At 40.6% G+C, this 21,358-nt stretch overlaps 1 protein-coding gene across 2 annotated transcripts in view; it reads right to left on the minus strand.

The window, feature by feature from the left end:
* The window catches only part of ndst2a (N-deacetylase/N-sulfotransferase (heparan glucosaminyl) 2a), a 151,580-nt gene that overhangs the window by 83,062 nt on the left and 47,160 nt on the right, over positions 1-21,358 (minus strand). The window contains exon 1 of one of the 2 annotated variants that reach the window (XM_036574502.1): positions 4,158-4,294. The exons of the other annotated variant lie outside the window; for it this stretch is intronic. The gene's annotated coding sequence lies outside the window, so the exon portion shown is untranslated. Of the gene's footprint in view, positions 1-4,157; positions 4,295-21,358 lie in introns of those variants that run through there. 2 annotated transcript variants of the gene reach the window in all.

Here is a 21,358-nt window from a genome sequence, read left to right on the forward strand (position 1 = left end):
TAAGTGTCACTCTGAGGTCTTTACTTTGGTCAGCACAGCCACACAAGTTAATGTCAGTTGATTAGAAGAGACTGGTTTGCTCATGGTGTCGTGACAGAAGCCCTCTGTGTGTCACTGTGGCGCAAACCCCTGAGGACACACAGCTGAGGCATCAGTGACTAAGACTACGGACACTATACCGATGTACATGCGCAGACACGTTATTTCTGTTTAACACACTAGCTCTGCCCCCCACCCAACCAATCAGCCCCACCCTGACAGCCAAACAAAGCCAACAAAGCCATAGCATTTACCGCTTATTTTTTGGATTTGCAAACTTTGATTTTGAGTGTGTATTTAAATCAATCTAACTGTAATTGACTAGAATAGATTCAAAACTCAAAATCAAAGCATCATATAAACTTAGGCGCACATTCACATACCCTCACACATACAGGCAAGCACGCATCGACTCCGCTAACCACAGGCACACACACACCATCTTACTCTCACTCTCTGGGGGCCATTTAAACAGCACACTAAGTGAACACGAAAACAATCAAGTCGCCATCCGTAACACTAATAACACGTTAACGCGAGCAGAGGAGAAAGTTCTGCTTCATTTCCACCCAGCTAACATAATTCACAATAAAGCGTGCACTCTGGGTGTGACAACAGTAATTGGCCATTAGAGTGTTTTGAGAGTGGCCTATTTACCTAAGCAGAACGGGACCCTGCGCACCAACACGAGCCACACCACCATACATCTAATAGCATCTCTAATTTCATACCACAGATGTAATGGAGATGTTTCAGTAGCCTTATGACCACAGAGAGGACAGGAACAGCAGGAGCTGGCAGTGATTGAGAGAATCTGAGGGGTTTCTTGGCGTTAAATTAACACTAATTAGAGGGAAATTGATTGAGTGGGGATGAGGTGAACGCGTTTTCTCATTACGGAGCAGCCATCACTCTTCATGTGACGTGCTGACACAGTTTGAGATGAGAGCAAGAGTAGTCAACGCTCCTGCTGATCGCTGCACCACTCAAACATAAAACCTGCAACAGAAAGATCTGCACTGTTAAAGCTCCCTCTGCCACAACTCTCACCAAGGGTGACGACCTGTGCTTCATTCAGGAGTGCAAAGCATAAAGCAACTTGGATTACGATCACATTACATCATTATTGATCAAGTTAATTTTTTCCCTCAAAGCCAAAATCAAAAAAGAAAACAGATCCATTTCATGTTTAGGCTTAAAAAATAAAGAATTGTGCACAGACTTAGACCCCATCAGGGGCACCACATAGGAAACTATTTTCCAGGACATGTTTCATGCAATCTATAAATGACAGCTGCTAATCAGGTGACAAACAAGTCAAGAAGCTATCACTGTTAGCATTTACGCTAGCGGCCACAGAATGAATGTTTTTCGCTCATATTTTCACGCTCAACAGAGAAAAATAAAAGCTTTGTTTGATTCTATACATGATTCTCAGTAAATATAGATATTTGTGTGAGCGTGTGTGTGGGGGTGTGCAGAGAACTGCAATATATCATATCATTGCATTTCAGTCAATACATCATTTCATTAACTGGCAAGTAAGGTAGCTAATCAGCCTAGTTAGATGCTTTAGAGTGACACAAAAATGCCAAAAAGATCATTAAATCGTTAATCGTGGTAATTATAATGATTCCCTGCTGTCTCAAGTAGGTGGTAAATGAATTAGAACTAGAACCGTAAGTTCAGCTGGTTCCCATTTGGGCCAGTTCTTGTTTTTGAAGGTGCAGAGGGAAAACACCCTTATTAAGTAAACATTTTTATTAAACCCTGCAATTACATGTATGGCTAGTGAAAGTTCACGATTACATTAAAAAAAATTAACCACAAGAAGTTATTGATTTGGGCAGAGCTGTTTTTCCAGTATCTTGGTTAAATAATTCTCAGGATTACTACAAAATCCTGTCAAGTTAAGATAAATTAAAATTAATACATTAATGTAGACACTGGGTGACATGATCTAGACCAATGGTCTCCAACCCTGGTCCTGAAGAGCTACCTTCCCACAGAGCCTAGTTCCATCCACAATTTGTCACACCTGCTCCAGCAAATCAACCTCTTCCCAAGTCCTTAACAGGCTTGATCAAATGCTAAAACGTTGGTGGCTCTCCAGGTCCAGCGTTGGAGACCACTGATCCAGACAGTGATGGTTACTTTAAATGATAAACAAAAAAAGCCCTCCATTACAAGACTTTTAGAATAAACGCAAACTCAAATCTTTTTGGTAAGTTGGAAATCCCTCTGAGTCAACTGTGAGGTCGACTGGTTTAAGAGCCTCCTTAGGAGATGCACGAGTAGCAAAGTACATCTCTATTTAAAATGTTGTATGGTATAATATATAACGTATACCCTGTTGTGTGTTTACGTGGCCTTGTTCTACAAGGCACCTCCAACACTGCATTTACCTGTCCACATTAAACACTGAGCAACAGACAGGGCACCAGCAGCTACAGCATGCAGTCTCAGTGGCTTAATAGCCCAACTTTGCCAGAACTACAATAATATTTCCAGACATTTCAGAAATTCTCTCATATTCCAGGGGATCCAGTCTCTAGATTTCCAGGTTTTCCAGGACATGAGCGAACTCTGTCTTACACTTGATTTAGAAGCAAAAGGAATCAGGTAAGATTTTATTAAATGGTGAATTTGTAAAATATCTAAAAGACACAAGGACACAATGAGGGGGACTCCCCCGCTGCAAACCCACAAACCACACACACCCAGCTCAGAGTTCACTTGTGATGAGGCCAGCATTTATCATTTTCACTAGATTTCTTCTCTCCATCCTCCTCCAGTGGCACTTGTCAGTAGATATAGAACTGGACTACTCTCAAACAACATTTTTCACATTTCTAGTCCCACACACTATCTCAGTTTGTGTCTTCAAGCTCTGCTCTCTCAATCTGGGTCCGTTATAGTCTGAGGAACAGTCTGAAAGGGCAATATCTTGCAGCAACTATAAGATTTCATTTAACCGTCCACTGCCGCACAGTTCCCCTAGCCAGAAGGGAAGAAAGCAGGCAAAGGGCATTTATTTTTTTATCGCTAATGTTAGTACGGCTGTCACTATATATTATATTAGTAATTGAGTAATCTGCATATTTTGATATATTTTGGACACCAGCAGGACAATGTGAAGTATGTATTTATCATTCAACTACTCAAGGGCAATTTATGGAAAGGTCGGTTTTAATGGATTAGTTTTTCTATTGAGTAATGGATTCTAATAGGTTAATGGTGACAGCTCTAACTTCTAGTCCAGTTAAAAGAACTACACAAAAGCAGTCACACACACAAAACACAAACGTGTAGCTGCCCTTCAACCCCTACACTGTTAGAAATAAAGGTACTACGCAGGTACATTTTTCATTCATCAAGGTACAAACAGTGTAAACGTTCCCTCAAAGGTTCAACATTGGTTTAAAGGTCCAGTTGAGAACTTTAAATAAGCTTTTCCGAGTGAAAAGTATGTATTTGTACCTTTTCATAACGTAATGTTTTAAAACAGAACGATAAAATAAAAAGCCCAGAGATGAGACGGGGTGTGTGGAGTCAATACAACTGAGAATGTAATTTCAGTGGATTATGGTACAATTATGTTCCCTGACTAAAGGTACTGAGATGTACCCTTGAGGGTACCACCTCAGTGACATGTGGGATACTGCCCCAGGGACGGTTTAGTAGCTTTAGTCCTGATAGTGTACTACTATCTCTAAGACTATAATTCATAAGCAATAAGCATTATAGCTTTTCATGTAGACCAGGGGTGTAAATCTCTGACCTTGATTAGATTCAGGAAACAATTCAATGCATCATGAAATCTCAAATTTCACCACTAGAAGATTCCATTCGAATATTTTAGTATGATATGACTACTTTGCTACAAACGTGACCAGAGAAACTATTCACACAGCAGTGGAATACAAATAACACAAACAATGCATCTTCTTACACTGCAACATGTGAATTTGATTTTGCCCAAAAGGACGCATTGTTTACTCTATAAAATTAAAATCGATCCTAACGTCCCATCAGGGCAGTCGGATCACCACCTTCAGATCGATGCATGATGAAGGTGCAATGATGCATACTTACACCTCTAATATGACCCAACATACCTGCACCTACACAAATCACACTGGGCTGTGATGGGCACTCCTCCCTGCTCACTGCCCCCATCTCTCTCCCTCTGCTTATCAAGGGTTTCCGCTCGCTGGTCTCACCCCACAAATCACTGCCTCTCCTCCACCCTCTCTCTGACATTCACCCCGTCCCTCACACGGCCTAAACGAGAATGGATGACCACAATTACCGCTAAACAACCTTGAGATCTCACAGATCTTCAACTCAGAGAGAAGGCAGGGTTGGAAGAAAGAACACAGGCAGGCAGACAGTTAAGCAGAGAAGCTGGCATCAAATTAAGGGCTGAAGATTTCCTCTGTGCCTCTCTCTATTTCACACACACATTTCATTTTTCTAAGCAAATGAGTAAAATCTGACATGCACAAACAGAGACGTGGTTCATTTCTGAGAATAAGCGTGAATCAGGCTTGGATAATGATTGAGAAGCTGGCTGTCTGTGTGTTTAGATCATTATGTGAAGGTATGTGGAGGATCTTCATGCAATGCCTTGCACAAAGACAATATAACCCTGATAACAGAGCTTTACTCTTCAATACAGCCATTACACAAAGTTCTTAACCCCTTAAACACTGCATACTCATCAGTATGTCCAGGCTTCAATTCCTCACACTCATAAATGCATACCTTGCAAAATAATTTAATAGTAGGTACTGAAAAATGTATTGGAGTCACTGGATAAAACGCCCAGATTTTAAAGGTTTACATATGTTCATCTTACATAAAGATCAGATACGTTTTTATTAGCTTATTCATTCAATATATTTAACTGCTTCATTGTGGCCAGTCTATGGTTTCTTTACAGGGCTCTAGTGGCCCAGCGTGCATTCCAAATGTTAAAATTGATGAATGCAGTCAGTATAGCTATAAGTGCATCAAGAACAGAATCTAGAAGTCAAAAGGTAATCAGGAAGGCTCAAATTACTCACTCAGCAACCAACAGGTAGTGCTTTAAGGCTACACTACATAAACTAAGGGAATTTGTGGATTTGGAGACAAAAATTTGTGATCGCACGCAACATGTAGAAGAACATTTTGTAACGGTGGTTGTGCCTCGCCCTCCGAGCAGATGCAACTGCTGTTTGCGAGCAAATTAAAATAGCTCTCCAAGAGAACTCAGCCAACACCTGGTGAAGGACATGTATTATGAGGATTAGAGTGAATGATCTATTGTTATTATCTGTATAATGTTAATTTGCATTTCAGACCTGAACACAGATTTTTTTTGTTGTTCACTACATATAATCGGTATTTACTATTACATAATTAGTAATAAGAACCATATTTAACAACTGAAGTAAATGCAAAATATTTTTATTGTGCAATATAGTTAAACACACAACTGAACATTCTATAGACAAATCTGTGGTGTGTACACATAAGCATGCAGCAGTTTCTCTGGCTCAGCAAAAAGCTGGGCTGAATGTTGTTTTACATCTGAATTTCTCAAGTCATTGGCATTCATGCAAAAGGCTGCAAAACTACATTGCTTCATGATACAGCTGACTGCTTAGCTAATGCTAAGACTATGCTAAAAGCTAAACCAACGCTAGAGAGATTGGCAGTTCCTTCTATATGTCTCTCTAATGTTCACTTCTTCAGTGACAACCCGGACCAACACTAACTCACACTGTAACTGACTCCACTGTGGGAGAGGAATGATTATTAAAAGAAGCGACTCTACCATTCAGATAAAGGGCATTAACGCATTTTACAGTTTCTACATTGCGACACAGATGAAGCAAATACCTTAGTAAGAGTCCCAAATGGTATACAACAAACTACTATTGCCTTTTCACAAAATACTGTAATACTTACAGATTTTCCAATAAGCAGTTTTGCGCCTGCTTGTCAACCCACACTGATGATATGCTGTTAAGTACATAGGTATTGGCGTCATAGATGTATTACATTTAAGTCAAGAGTAACGGCACCGATACTGATACAGTATTGGTATCTGTGCAACTCTGCAGAGAACTCTACTATATAAACCCTAATAGCTCCGGCGCAAAACAAAGAAGTGAACTCCCGACACCAAACATGTCTTGGCTGATTAACTACGTTTGGGGTAAGAAAAAAATGAATATGATTCAGTTCTGTTACTTTCCTCATTTTCGAGATGACTGCAAACAGTTCCAGCATCAGACAGAATTTGGTCCTGTTGCTACTGTGGCTGGAAATACAAGCTTAGTACAGCATTCTTTCATTGCACTATTGTTAACTGTGCGAATGAGGCTGAATAAAGCACCGCAGCAGCATGCAGGAGCATATATACACGTTCTCTTTTCAACTACACTAAAGACTGTTCTTTTTTCTCTGCTCTCTCTACATCACTCCACTTAATAGCAGGCCTGGAGCTAACAACGTCACCATGTATAGACCATGCCACAAAAGCTCAGGAGAGTGAGCTTATTGCAGGAAATACAGCTCTTCTATGCTGACTTCACTCCATCAGATGCTGTCTTGCTCTGTGTCTGACTCATACTCACTCTCTCCTACCTTACTACTCCTTTCTGTGTCATTACTTCACATAATTAAACTTAAGGTACAAACCACAGGCTGTCACCTCCGAGCACAGTGTAGCAAACACAGACATGAAGTTTCATACAGTTTTACACTCAAAAGTACTTTTCCAACCAAGACACCATACATGTACAAATGACATGTACAAAAGTGCTGGCACAGATTCCCACTTTATTAAATGAACTCGATAGACACGACTGATCCACATTCAACACCGTTTCTTCGAGCTTGTTTACACCACTAACAGTTTAATTTCCGGACTGTATCTGGATAAACTTTGGGCTGATTCCATTTACACTTTTAACTAAAATGCATCCCCAGTGTCACCAGATGAAAGCCAATTTTAGCTTCCTGCATAAAAAAAGCACATCAACACATCCTTGCCTTCTATCTCACTTCTGTAACGCCCCCTACTTTCATCAGCCCAGAGCACAAGGCTCTTGATAAAGCCAGACTCCTGTACACTCCACCTTGCATTTCCTCTTACCTGCTAATCAGCACTCGCCAGATGGAATTCTGCTTATGTAATTGTATGTGGACATAGAAATTCATTCTAATTTGTGTTGAATGTGGTTAAGATCCATCTCTGAACACCTCTGAATCTGACCTGAGTAATCCGATCTAATCTGATCACGGTGTGTCTGGGAAGTCCTGGTGTACTGCGGTCAAGTGAAACCTGACCCAATCACCGAAACACATGTTGATGCAAGATCTAAACAGCCTCTTAGTCATGGTCATAATAAAATAGTATTATAGATTATTTAAAAACTTCCAGAACATTTGTACAGTCCGAAGAATTCTGGCATACGACCGTTTGAAGTTTCAGTACTCGAATAGCGAAATCACTATTCTAGGACTACTTGTAACATAGACATAGAAAATACAGAGACAAACAATTTACTAAAACAGCACTGTTATCTTTAACCAGACTGAAAACCATGTTACGGTTTTGCTTGTATTTGTGAGTGAGTAAGTATGCATACTGAACTGTGACAGTCTGTGAAACCCAAGTCTGAATGTGAGTGCACTGCCAAGGAAGCAACAAGCTTTGTGTGCCTATCACTAACCAGACTAACCACTCTAGCTGATGCTAGCTTGGTCCAGAAACAGTGGAAATTTCTCTGACTAACTTAAATGCTGGCCTCTGAGGAGAAAATACCTAAGCATAAGTGTTGTACCGGTTAGTTTTAGTTCACATCTAAAGAGGCAGCCTCTGTTTCTCATTCAACACAACTACCATATTTTTGAAAAGAAAAAAAAAAACAACTTTTTTTTGAAATGTATTCCTTTGTATGCTACAAAGCTTTTGTGCTACTAATTTTTTAAATCCTCTTAACACTAGAGCTATCATTTGACAGAGTAGACCTCCAGTTCCAACCCACGTTAACTGTAGCCAAAGTACTTTTTTTTGCCCCTCACTTGTGACTAACCAGATATCTGTTCATAAACTGCGGCACATCCTTGACGTACATCCTTACTGCCAATACCCTGAATTCACACATCAACATCAGGAGAGAATCCCTAGTCATATCCCCTTTAGGACAATATGAGTAGGAGAAAAACCAAATGATCCACAATGCGATGGTTTATTTAAAAAAAAATGTAAATGTTTTATTTAAAACAAAACAAAAAAAAAAAGCAAGACAGTTATCAAGAAAGACTCAGAGCAGGAAGTGAGAGGGAGGCAGAACAAGAAATCGAGAGACAATACAATGCTTTTCTGCTCCTATCTCCAATAGCAGCTGTATGATTGGAGCTAAATTGCATACGACTCGAACCACAGATATGCTGGCTCTGGAGGAGTCCAGCAGGGATTCAGGCTGCAACTGCCATGAACATGCAGAACACAATGTGCTGTATACTTGTAATCAGAATCAGAATCACTTGCACAGAAAGAACAGCCATGACACTTATCCCAGGACTGTCTGATGTGTCTCGGTCCAAGTCTATCAGACCTGTAAGAACGTTCCAGCTTGCCTATCACTGACCTCACATTTAAAGTCTCAACAGCGCTACTTTTGTTTTGCACTGGCGCTATAAGGATAATAGCTAACAAGTAATGGAAGCCAATAGCCAACATTTAGCATAAAAAAATCTACAAAAATCACCACACACATGCCTCCAGTGTCACGTCATAAATTAATCTCAAGTATATCTGTTAATACATTTTGAAATATTGTATGATACACCATTATCTATAAAAATGGACAAAATCATGTTGCAAAGCACCCACCTTTTTGTCCATTTCAAAAGACAACAGGATTTTATATAGTGTCATTTGAGATTGCTTAACAACTTGATGTGGTTTAAGGTGAGTGTGTGATGACTTAAGTATGCAGGTTGCATGATATTTATAAGTAGCTTTAAGCTTTTACTACTTGTTAGGCACATTAGCCTTACAGCACCAGGGGAAAAAAAAAACAAGCAAATGAACACTTTTTTGGCCAAACTACTGGGTTAGAATACACACCTGTAGGCTTCTGCCATCTACTACCTTCTCTGACAAGAATGCACATAGTCTCTGTTGCAAACCATGTACATTTTATCTAAAGCCCCGCTTCTAATATCATCCCATACTGGGCATCCCATATCTCAAGACTCCAGAGTGTGAAAAGAGCCAGAGACTCCATGCTGCAGCACTCAACAGTATCTACAATCTCTCTGCTCAACACCTCTACATTAAATCCCAGACCACACCCATTATGTAACATTTCAGTGCAGCATATGATATGCCGTTTCATGCTAACAGAGTACAAGTTAACTGAGCACTCTATTCTCACAGTGAAAGTGTGTTGTATTGAATGAGTGCTGTGGAAAAAAGAAAGGAAAAAAAAAAACAATAAAAAAAAACAAAAAAACAAACCAAAAAACAAACCAAAAAACCTTTCCGAGCGGTGCCCGGCTCTGGTTTGTTTTGGGTTTTCTCATGCTGATTTCAGCTCACGTCAAGCCTCTCAATTCAGCTCACCTGGCGACGAGCCATCTCAGCTTTTCAGCAGTTCACAATCAACAACGCACCGAGTGCCCCCCACTCACACAAATACACTCTCGCAAACTGTCTCTCACCCCCTGATTTTCCTACACTTCACACACACAGATAAACACAAGCTGAAAGGAGTGGATCATCTACCCTGCCTTCAGGTCTATTATGGTCGACACAAACCTCACCCACTCTAACAAACAAACTCACAAACATACACGCACATGGCGAGCCACAAAGTGACTAAGACAGATTCCGCTCACACCTCGCCATCTCGTCTGTGCCTGCGGCCTCCTCCTGTCTCCGTGGTGACAGCTGAGGGAGAACGGGCGGCGGGCGACAGTGACAAATGCCCAGCCTCAACCCCCGCACAGCCCTGCAGAGAGGATGGAAAGAATAGGAGAGAAGAAAGCCATCCATACGAAGGCTCTTCTATTCCACATCCCAGATAAAGGCATCTGCACTGCACCAGGCCCAGAGGCTCAGATTTTGAATCTTTGTTTTTGTCCCATTCTTAATTCTCCGTTAAAGTACTTTCTCTCTCGCACACCCACACACAACACTGTAAAGTGTGCCACAGACATCTCAAGAAGGCTGATCATGTGGTTCCCTACACACTCTATACTTAAATAGCACTATACAGCACAATGTTTAGGTTAAGCTTTATTGAGAGATAACAAGCATTATCCATAACAATTTAATATCCCATAAAACTGCAATGTTCCTGCTGCCATACCGGTAGAGTAAGTAGGATTCCCTTAGGCGTCATTTTAACAGAAAGAAATGGAATAAAACTGCCCAAACAAAACAAGCCATATCAACTTTGTAGGACAATCTTTCAGCACATAATAAAAGCATTTTAAGAAGGACTTTTTAACCCCGTAATATCCCAGGCTTAGCATTCAGTAAGGGGTTAATCCTAACTTTAGTATCATCTGATAGCATGATATAGTACAATGCTGCGAGTGAAACTGACTTACTGCAAAGCTCTGCAGAACATCCAGCTGAATTCACCCCATGTCTTGTAAACAGGATGAACTTAAATTCAGCAAGTCCTTGCAGCTGCATGCCTTTTTTCACCTTAAATAAATAAAAGAGACTGGCAATTCTCCCCTCAAAAGCACCAATGGATGCTATCACCATCAACATCAACACGGTTGCATGCATCGGTTGCATATTGCTGCTGTTTCTGCAATAAGGAATTGTATTTTTAATGCCAACACAAACACAGCACTGCCCAGCTCGACTGTTTCTCCAAATTGTGGGAACTTCTAAGTTGAGCTATGCTAATTTCTTGTGAGCACAGTAAATGATCATGTTAAAGAAAACAACACACCACTGAGAACATCAAAGGTCTTCAACCATTCACTAACCAACCCCTCACTCCACTCCTTGGGCTGTAAAAGGTAAGCTAACTAGCCAATACCTGCCGTGGCATACTGCAATAATCATATATTTATTTATTTCCCTCTTATGGTCATTTTCTAATGACTGATCTACAATAAAGTAGTTGGTTATCACCCCCATTGCAATGATGTCTTTGGAACACAATAGTTGCTAGCTGGCCCTCCCAACCTGTACCCATTTTGGCTACAATACTGCAATTCACTTCTGTCATTTTGTCCGTTACTGTGAACCAGAAATGGTTAGCACTAGAGCGAACAGTTAGCATAACAAAGTGGTGCAGCAACGTCTTAGCAAGTGCTGATGCGCTAGCATTCTACTAATGAGTCGGAGCTTCACTGGGCCAGGGCAAAAACTCATTATGACTAGAGCCACTGGCATACATGCCACTGAGAGACAGAAAGCACACTCTGGTGACAGCAAGTTCAGTCTGAATGCTTAAATTAATTTTTGCTAATTAGCCTGCTTGCACTCCAACTTGCACAAAGCAAGTACAGTAAGTGCATCATAGCTTCTCTCGCCACAGAGGAAGGAGAGTGACACATTTGGCTTCATAGGGTTTAAACAGGGTTATAGCCAGATCAGTACTGAAATGCACACTATGAGCAGCCTGTAATAGGCAGAATCATCTGACAGAATGCCATTCTCTTGCTCCCATACTGGCACTGCTCAGCTGTGGAGGACCAGACATAATGGGACTAACTCAGTTATGTGAACAGGAGGAAGCGCTTAGAGAAGCACTCGGGGAAAACAACAGAAAAACATTCAACAAAGAACTGTCGTAAGCCTCTGAAGTATACACTGCTTGTTACACATCTACAACAGAAAACGCTACACTCAACTAATAAGAGCAGCTCAACCGCTCATTTAATTGTTTGCTTTCACTGGTGCATTTTGTCCATTCCAACTCATCTGCAAACCATAATATCACAAAATATATTTATTGTGCATCATAAAAATGCCTTCAACTACCATGAAGTTATATTTTTCTGTATTGACCACCCTCATTTGCAATAACAGAATGACAAAATCATAAAGAACTCCCTTCTGAATTAAACAGCGCCCGGCCTGCTCAAACATTCTCACAGTCCTGCTGTATGTAATCAATCCAGACCCTGCCTCTGCTTTAGTATCCCACTGCACCAACCTAACATTGTGCAGCACCGTACAGAGAGCAGTGCGGCTGCCCCAGGTCATGCTGCCACACCAAGCACACCCAGCTCAGTGCCTCTCCAGCCACAAGTTTGGACTGCATACAGAAAAGCCATTACTGAAACCATTTAACTGCACCAATTAATCAATCAGAAGAGGCAGGAAAATGAATATGGCTGGAGTCTGACCAGGAAGGGCTATTGTGAGAGCATTTAGATGCTGAGAGCTCTCATACTTCAGAGCAAGAAAAAACATCAGAGGGGAAACAGTCTCATTTGGATGCTGACCAAGTCTCTGACACCTCACTTCATCAGCCATAGTGAGTGAGCAACATCTGCTTCTAGAAAAAAGTTTCTTCTTGATGATTTTGTATTGATTTTATCAATTTTCTTTCTCGGAATTTTAGAGTGAGAGCCATTTAAGTCATGGTCTCTTCTGACACATTAGTACTAGCCCTAAAGGGTCAACAACACAGACCATTTCTGGACCTCCACTGTTTTAAGAATACCAGCCACTCAACTTTCAGTGAAGGAAGAGGACTTAAGCAGTGACCCAAAGGAGAAATAAAAATAAATGAAAACATGTGAAATAGCTTGTGGTTCACAACCTAGAATACAACTTTGCTTAATAGATATTGGAAAAACTACTGACAAAAATGTTGTTTTTATATATATATATATATATATATATATATATATATATATATATAAAATAAATCACTGATTTTGGCTCAAATTAGTGTTATGAAACTCAACAACCAAACAGACACTCTTTAGCACTTCCTCTAAAGCCCTGCCCACAAAGCATGCATATGCTACTGAGGTTTGAACTAGTGTCTGAGTTTGTAATCAGTCACAAATGATGTCATGAGCGCATGTTGGCAACGTAACACAAGAGCTCACTAGCTTAGGTCAACTTTGCTAGACTGCCCAGAACTTTGATCGTGTCACCTATGCCTTGTGAAATAATTAGCAGTCTAGCAGTTACACAGCAAGGTCAGCATCATTCTTCGTACCCTTCAGCTCCCTTAGCTCTATCCAAAACCACAAAAATGCTCACTCAGAATGTGAGAAGAATTCTGCCACATAAATTATAAAAACTTATTAAAAAAAATGTTTTGACCTAAAATCAATTCCTGTGCGAATTCTGACTAGCAGTAATGCATCTTAAAGTGCACATTCTTGAGCACAATTTTTGGCCATTAACGCTCTTTCATTTTGCTTTAAGCATGTTCTTGGTAATCCTAGGAAGCAGTGGTCAACAATGTCCAGTGCAGCTGACCACAACAGTCCACATTTTGGTCCAATTGGCCATTTGCCTTTTACTTTTTCCCCTTGTAACAAACCACCACACCAGTTAAAATTCCATATATTCAAGAACATTCACCATTAATAACAAGTCATCTACTTGATTTTACCCTCCTGGACAAGATCCAGACCCCATTTGGTTGAACATCGAAATAACTGCATCAAATCAAATTCTGTTGGAATTTGCCTGCAATGTAAAGATAATGTTACCACCAGGATGTGCTGCATCTTTCTAGAGCTCTAGAACTTTGAGCGTTTCTTTGTGTTTGCCAAGATGGCTGGGTTCTTAAAAACATGGCTTTACTGCCAAAAAATAATTGGATAACAATGACAACAGGAAAAAGAATGAATTTAAAAGTTGGAAGAAAGATTTTGTGCAGGAGCATGAGTCTGAGAAGAATGTGAAGTTCCTTTGAGCACATCTTCTGTTTCCACGACAGGTAGACAAAAATTCTTTACTAGGAATAGCTTGTTTAGAAAATGCAATATTCAAAAGCACGACCACACCTTTCAACAAACTAGGTCAAACCAGGTTCCTTCCAGGCCACCACTCTAGACTAGCCTTTTCCCTCTTCCAACACTCTGAATTCAACTCATAAGGGTTTGCTAAGTAGCTGATGTGTTGAATTGGGAGTGTTTAATGAAGGCAAAACTCTACAGAGCTGTGGCCTGGAAGGAACGCCGTTTGACACCCCTGGTTTATAGAGTATAATTAATAAACGTTTGTTTTTCATTAAAGAAGACTATTACTGCTAGGCAAAATAGCTCCTTAAAAGCTCATCACCTTACTGGTGGCAATTTTTTAAATTCAAATTCACTCCATCTGTTCTAAATAAGCTTGACTCCACCTATTTTCTCTCTTCCCTTTACTTCTCTTAATTCTCTCACTCATGCACACATGAAGAGACAGATTTACAGCAGTGAGTATCCTCAGGTGGCCTATCTGTGCACTGCTGAGACAGAAGCAGTCGGAAACTGGTTCCTCTGGTCTCCCTCAGGATAAATTATCTGAGAACATCACGCAGGGAGCAAGTCCACATCAGCCACACTGCAGTGCTCTCAGCAGGGCCTGATCAATCGGATCAGTGAAGGTGATCAGCATCATGAGCTCTGATCAGAGCCTGTGTGGAGATGGTCTAATTCACTTAGGCTATTAGCGGCCTGGGACAGATGGGCCCCGACGGTCTCTGCTCTCGTACACGAAAGTGGCTTATTAGCACAGAGCCATATGGAGACAATAGAGCAGTACAAGTGTGAGAGAAAGCGGCAGAGTGTGGCCGAGTGAATGAGACATGAGGGCTTTGTGTGAGTGCTAGACATACGTCATACTCAGATGGAAAAAACAAAGACATGTGCATGCATGTGTGAAAAGAAGAGATAATGAGCGAGAGCATAAAGAGAGTTGGAGAGAAAGCTATATGTTAGCAGACATGAGTCAGAGTGAGTTTAAGAGTGCATAGGCAATAAAGAGAGTTAAAAAAGAGAGATATGAGGAAATGTGTGTGAGAGAAATGCAGAATGAGAGAGCGTGAGAGCAACAGACACATAGTGGTGAGTTTAATCCTGCCACTGCGCGGGTGTGTTTAATATTTCACAGGACAAAAATGTCCTGATTTTGTAGAGAAAAGAGGTATAACAAGAATAAGGCCTTGTAAGAATTAAAGTCTCTGTAAAGTGCACCACAAGGTGTGTTTATTATAGGACCTATATCATGGATTTTCCTCACATTTTAGAAATAAACACAATGTTCTATGTAAACACTGCGTTTCAAAATTAATCGTACATCCTTTATAGTTATGTGCCAAAATAATGCGAATATAAATGATGCTAATTACCTAGCCTTCAATTATGATTTAGGTCTCAAACAGAAAATCAACATTATATTGATAAAGATATTAGCAATATAGCAGATAGATTTTTGTAATACACTTGCATTCTAACTATTAACAATTACTAATGCATTAACTACAAGTTATCAAGTAACAATAGGAGATAATTCACTTGCGTGCTCAGAAGAGATGGCATTCACCAAGTTTTAACTGAGTTCTCTTTGCATACTCTTTCAGTGCGCTCGCAGTAATCACATTCATCCGCTCGGAGAGGGGTCCGAAGCACCATCAATCTTTTGATAAACGTTCTTCCGCACGGTGTGTGTACCACCACTAGTGATGTTTCCAAATCTCCAAAACTTGCATAGAGCCTGTTTACACCTTGCATTAACATGTGTTTTATACCCAGATTGAATCTGGATAAACTTTGGGGAAATTCCATTTACACTTGTCACTAAAATGCGCCCCCAGTTTGATCTGATGAGATCTGACTGAACACAACCAATGCAAAAAAACACATCACATACGTTGTTTACATTTTATCTCCCGTTTACTCTCTCCCTTTACGGTACAAGTGGACAAACCTGGCCTGGATGCTTTTACTGGCCTGGAGGGCATGAAGGCATTTGGTTTGGGGTGATCTTCAGCCTTGCGTATCCTCAATCTTTCACTTCGTTGCTCATCATCTCACCTGCTTGTCATCGCTTGGCAAATGCATTCACTCACGTAATTGTATACAGAAAAACAAAAACGCATTTAGTTTACACTGCTGTTAAATGTGGTCAGCATCTGTCTCAGACCACTGTCGAATGTCGTGTGAGTGATCCGATTGTTAACCACTGACAATGCATCCCTGGGGTTTTTACACCTGGCTTTTTACGTGGTCAAGTGAAATCTGAACGTGATCCGATCACCAAAATTGCATATTAGTGCAACAGGCCCATTGGACAGATTTAGCCCTGAATATTACTGGATTAGCCTCTTAGCAGACTGCCGAGCTGGTTGTTAAACAAAGCTGCATTCTTATCTAGGGTGCGTTTACTATGGTTTTAGACCTTTTACTTCACATACAAAGAATGTGTAAAAAACCTTCATATACATACAACTGCCCCCACGGTCTGACAAGTTGTAAAAGGACTGAGAGAGAGAAACAGGTCTTGTTGACGTTCTGGCTCTGCAGTTCATGTGTGATGACACACGCAGCTTCCCTGAACTGGAGGTCACCACCTCTGACCTGAGACTAAGCATGTGGACCCAAATAGCTTGTGTTACAGAAATCCATTTGCAGCTCCAGAATGACCAACTCCTCCTCTTCAGCCTGTTCTCATTCATGGCTCATCTGGGAGACAGCATGAGCCGTAAATCTGCTGTTTGAGAAAAAAACTCTACAGGTTTTGTCTCAGCACTTAGCACAGTGAATGACATTAAATCATCATCCTGATGGGTATCTGCTCTTTATTCAATTGTATTTATTTCACATTAAGGCACTCCTAGATGTAAGCTTCTCTACAGGGCCAGAACAGAGAGAAGCTGCCCAGGTAAACTGGCCTGCCCAAGCATAAAGAACACATTTTAAATTTACATTAGGAGAAAAATTCCACTAGAGAGAGAGAGAGAGAGAGGAGAGAGAGAGGAGAGAGAGAGAGAGAGAGAGAAGAGAGAGAGAGAGAGAGAGAGAGAGAGAGACACAGACAGACAGACAGAGAGAGACAAAGTAAGAGAGAAAGCCAGAGAAAAAGCCACAGAGCGAGATAGCATGACTCTGAACACGCTACCAGCGATGTAATCTGATAAAATAGTCAGAAGTCATTAATTCTCAATGAGAGCCGGCAAGTTGCAGCAAAGCGAAGCAGTGACCACAGATATGTATATATATGGACCTAGATAGCCAACAGAAAGAAGAACTACGACATTTACAGCATTTAGCAGACGCTCTTATCCAGAGCGACTTACAAAAAGTGTTTTGTCTATCCAGAGAAAGTATCTTTGCTAGTAACCAATAGGTGAGAGAAAGCCAGTCCTGAGCTCAGATACTGCTAGAATCAGAAAGTCATTATTGACACCTAGAGAAAAAGGAACAAGGAGTTAAACACAGAGCAGTGCAATACAATACAATACATAAGTGCAGTACAATACATTATAATCAATACTTAATTCAGTGCTCATTTAAGTGCTGGATAAAGAGATGTGTCTTCAGTCTGCATTTGAAGACAGCGAAAGACTCTGCTGTATGGACAGCCAGTGGGAGTTCGTTCCACCACTTGGGTGCCAGCACAGAGAACAGTCTTGATGCTTGCCTTCCGCGTGCCTTGAAGAATGGCAGGTCAAGCCGAGCTATACTCGAAGCTCGAAGGGCTCGTGGAACAACTCGAGATTTCACCATTGCCATCAAGTAGGGAGGGGCTGGTCCATTTTTGGCTTTGTAGGCAAGCATAAGGGTTTTTAAATCTGATGCGTGCAGCTACAGGAAGCCAGTGAAGGGAGCGCAGCAGTGGGGTGACGTGGCTGAATTTGGGGAGATTGAAGACAAGCCATGCTGCTGCATTCTGAATGAGTTGCAGAGGCTTGATGGCCCGCATTGGAAGACCAGCCAAGAGCGAGTTGCAGTAGTCAAGCCTTGAGATGACAAGAGACTGCACTGAGAAAGGGTCGGATCCTCCAGATGTTGTACAGGAGAAATCTGCATGACCGAGTTAGGCTGCGATGTGAGTCGAGAACGATAACTGGCCATCCAGAACCACACCAAGACTTCTTGCCTCTACAGACGGGACAATCAGAGAGTTCTCAAATGAGATGGCAAGATCATGATGAGGGCCTGTTGTTGCAGGGATGAACAGCAGCTCAGTCTTGCTAGGATTGAGCTTCAGGTGGTGAGCTGCCATCCTACTACAGCAGAGCGCAAGCCCTGAAAGCAGAATTTTGGCTGAATTTTTTATATTCTGTAAATATGAAAAGTTTGTGTGAGGTGAAAAGGAAAAATATAAAAACCCAGAGGACTTGCCACCTGGGTATATAATATACTATCTCCAAGACTTTTAGATTCTCCTGACTGAGTCTATAAGCTGTACAGGGCTTAAAAATAGTATTAAAATCTGTAACTTTTGAATAACTGTTTTGTTTAACTGTGTTAAATGTAAAATAATGGCATATTAGTGACAATAAGCAGCATTACATATGCCATTATTCTATCCTAGTGCTGAGTCATTTATAAAGTCTGCTGCTCATCATTAATAATGGTTCAGATGCTATAGACTAAACCAGGGGTGTCCAATCTTATCTGCAAAGGGCTGGTGTGGCTGGAGGTTTTCACCCCAAACTTGTTTAATCAGTTGGTCTTAGTCTTCAAACATTTAATCAGGTGACCTCCTGCTTTGTTGGAGTGAAAACCTGCAGCCACACCAGCCCTCTGCAGATAAGATTGGACACCCCTGGACTAAACGTTACTGTTTGGCACAAACAATACCAGCGAACCACTACACTACAATGATGCATATATGCAACCACATTGACTTTTCTGTATTTGTTCGTTATTCTTTCCGGAATGTATCAATCATAAATCAATATCAATCATAAAAATAATCACTGCATTAACTGTCTGTTTAATCAAAATATTAATTGCCTGTAATAGTTTGTTAAATTAAGCAAACTATTTTTAATAGTGTAAAACTTCATTGTGAGCATTAGTGGCCAAGGTTTTAAATTTACTTTCGAATATTTGCTAACTATGACATTTGTGAGGCCTGAGCACTAGCTAGGTCAGAGATTCTCAACCCGGTTCTCAGAGCACCCCAGATGGTCCATATTTTTGCTCAAACCCAACTTGCAAGACATAGGGATGAAAGAAAAATATGGACAGTATAAAGGGCCCTAAGGTCCAGGTTGGAAAACAATGAGCTAGATAATACCAGCAGGGAACTCAAGTCCCGAGTGCCAACTCGTGACCAAAGTAGAGCGTTTTGGGGGACATGATGTGATTTAGTCACGCCAATGTGAACAAGGCGAGAGACAGCAAGAGTGAAAGCGAGCCAAAGAAAAACAGCAAGGGTGAAAGCAAGAAAACAGGCAATAACAGGGTGCCAATAGTGGGTGGGCATGCAAGACGGAAGCTGAGTCATTCAGAAAAAAGATTTGGCAATTAAATTATGTTATATAGACTTGGCAGGACCTATAACGCACTCTACTGTATCAAAGGATAACTAAGAAAAATAACTGAACGAGAAACTAGACTACATTTAGGAAAATGAGGAAACAAGACTCCCTTCCCAAATCAATTTAAATGTTACCCTAGCCTGACGTCTAATAGCAGTAGTAGGTGGTGTATCCCAAATGTCTTCTTCCTTCCACTGATGGTGGGATGCAATTCACCCAGGGAGGATTTTTGCTATTAGCATGCCATGTTCCTCGAGCACTGTAACTTACTTGTAGTTGAATTTCAATGCAGTAGCCTAATAAATAAAATTCATAGTCTTCTCACTCTTAATAGGCACAGCCAAGCCATGTGGGGCTTTTTGATTAAGCAGACAACATGGCTATCGGTGTTCTCATGTGAGAAGTGCTCAACTGCAGGGGCCCTCACACATTTTACAGCACAACATTTCAGCCTATTTCAAGGTCAACAATAATCTAAAGGAATATATGTTATTGGCACACATCGCTCCTGAATCAGATCTGCTGCTGAAGTGATATGGTGCTACACAGAAAATGAAAATACAGACTCCATTGTAGTGTTTGAATACTGCAAACATGGAATGGTAAAAATAGTCAGTCTTAGCATTCATGAGCCAATAAATGAGCTCACGGAAAATCTAGACTGCTGATTGGCTGTTTCATTTAAATTCCATACGAATGTTATTACTGTCAGGGCGTTGTGATTAATCTGTAGTCTGTTGCAGTCTGTATTGAAAAAGGTATCGTTCAGAAATTGGTAATGAAGTGAAGCTATCAGGACTGGTCCTAAAGGTGGGCAATATGACAATTTAGTACCACTACTGTGTTAAATTTTATTAGCGATAAACAATATGCTTTCCTGAGCATTTCTGAACAACGTCCATACTTAAGGAACACTATTGGCATGGTTTATTAAAGAAAAAAAAATAGGAATCAATAAATAGCAATTCACTCATTTGACATGGTAGTTTAGATATTTGTTAAAAAATATTCCCTTCTGAACAGGGGATATGAGAGTTTCCGTGATAAAACACATCAAGAGCTGCAAAGACAGAACAGATCAAATTACCTCATACACACAGCCCAAAAGAGTGTATATCATTGCCAGCACAAACCGTTAGAAGGCTAATGAGTGCTTCTCTGCACAGGGATTGAACCCTGTAACTTAACCATTAGGCTAAACAGCCAATTCCAAAACACATGAACAGCTCAAAAACTACCCCATCCTCCGCTACAAGCCCGTAAAAATGCATCAAATATTTGGATTTTCTCACACCAGCATTGTGTTGTAAGTATGAGAGGCAGTAATGGCTACAGTCACAACAAATATATTTAACTAAACTAAATAAATAAATATTTGTTCTTGTGTGCCTACATACAATACAAAAATAAATGCTTTTGTAGTCTTGCAATAAAAAAAGCTGTTGAGGTAATGTTGACAAAAACAAACCAAAAAGGAAGGAAAAAAAAAAGTTCATTACTTTGTCTACTGACATAAGCAACAATGTAGAAACTTCTGCATGATGATTTGAATTCACATAGTGCATCTTGTTTGCCACTTAACTAAGACATTACAGAAGTAATAAAATTTCATGAATGGTTTGGCTACCTAATTTGAGATTGTGTGCATCTTATTCTTTATTGGAATATCTATTTGCAACTAATGAAAGCTCATTTTCCCTCCCGGTGCTGTGACTCAATAGCAGCCTGTCAGCATTGTTCTTCACACTGAATAGTTTGTTCACTCCTAAATACGACACTGCCAGGTTCTATACTTCCCTCTGAGGATGAGATAAGCATACGGGATTTTACTTGCT

This window comes from Colossoma macropomum, unplaced genomic scaffold, assembly GCF_904425465.1.
Source record: "Colossoma macropomum unplaced genomic scaffold, Colossoma_macropomum, whole genome shotgun sequence".
Classification (NCBI taxonomy): Eukaryota; Metazoa; Chordata; class Actinopteri; order Characiformes; family Serrasalmidae; genus Colossoma; species Colossoma macropomum.